This window comes from Trichechus manatus, unplaced genomic scaffold (assembly GCF_000243295.1).
Source record: "Trichechus manatus latirostris isolate Lorelei unplaced genomic scaffold, TriManLat1.0 scaffold00077, whole genome shotgun sequence".
NCBI classification, from domain to species: domain Eukaryota; kingdom Metazoa; phylum Chordata; class Mammalia; order Sirenia; family Trichechidae; genus Trichechus; species Trichechus manatus.
Window position 1 is genome coordinate 1908800 of NW_004444013.1, and position 1541 is coordinate 1910340.

Here is a 1541-nt window from a genome sequence, read left to right on the forward strand (position 1 = left end):
TCCAATTACCCTAGATTCATACTTCATGCATTCCACGTTCCTATTATTAATGTATGTTGGCAGCTGTTTCTTCTCATTTTCAGTAGTACCGCACTAGCAAATGAGGTCCCGAAAGCTTGACTCCATCCACATCATTAAAGCCGACTCCAGTTTGAGGAGGCAGCTCTTCCCCATTAGTATTTTGAGTGTCTTCCAACCTGAGGTGCTCATCTTCTGGCAGTATATCAGACCATGGTCTGCTGCTATTCATAAGGTTTTCACTGGCTAATTTTTTTCAGAAGTAGACAGCCAGATCCTTATTCCTAGTCTGTCTTAGTCTGGAAGCTCAGCTGAAACCTGTCCACCAAGGGTGACCCTGCTGGTATTTGAAATACCAGTGGCATAGTTTCCAGCGTCACAGCAACACGCAAGCCACCACAGTACGACAAAATGACAGACACTTGGGGGTGGGCCTGACAAATATTCTATATGTATAGGATATATCCAAGCAAAGATGTTGTGGCCCAGCCCCTGAGGGCCTCCATGCCTCCTTGGGACATTTTACTGCAAGTGACCAACTGAGGAGCCACAGGCAAAGTGAGGGCACCAGCATCAATCTGAGTTTTAATAAATATTAGAAGAGCATAACTTCTTTCTTTTTAGAAATAAAAATCCAAATATTTTCTTCCTTTCCACTGGTAATTTTCTTGCACCCAGGGGTAAGAGCTCCCCACTTTGCAGGCCATTGGCCAAGACCTGACTAGAGGTTTATACAAAAAGGAAGGCTGGAGCCTGCATCTGGCCAGCTCTGCCCCTTGTTCACGATGACCCTGCTGACAGCTTCCTGGGCAGGGAGATGAAGTGGGAGGGTGGTCCAGGGAAGACAGAGTCCCCGCTCCCATCCAGCATTCTAGGATTCTCCACTTCTAGGCCATGTGCCACCCTTCCAGTGCTGGATTCGGCACCCATGCTATGGGGACAATTCCTCTGGTCACTTCAATCCTCCAATACCTTGTCCAGCTGTGCCACTCCTGAACCTGGGCAGAGCAGCGCCAGCTCTGGGAAGTGCAAACCCCCGGGGATATCTCAGCCTGACAGAGGTTCACTTCTCCACTGGGTTATACTACTGGTGCGCGCTGCCCAGCCTGTGAGTCCTGAAACAGGGACCATGGCCTCCCCAGCTCCTGCCCCTCACTGCAGGCCTCAGCCACGTGCCCAGACGAGGGGACAAAGCCGGCGCACCTTCCCAAGGCGACTACCAAGCCAAGCAGGGTTCTTGGCTTCCAGATAGCTTGGGTCAGAGTGGCCCGTCGCTGCGCCTCCTAGAGCTTCCCGCAGGGAAACTGCGGACCCTGCCTTGGGTTTCCACATCCCCAGGCGGCCGCATCAGAGCACGCACAGCTCTTACGCCGCAGTTTTCAGTGCACCCATCTCACCGTAGCTGCGCTGTCACTCTGGGAAGGAAGAATGAAAGGCTGAGGAAGGAAGAGGGGGAGAACTGAGGGAAGGAGGCCGGGAAGGGGGCTCAGGAGCGTGGCCAAGGGGCGGGGGTTCGGGGGCGG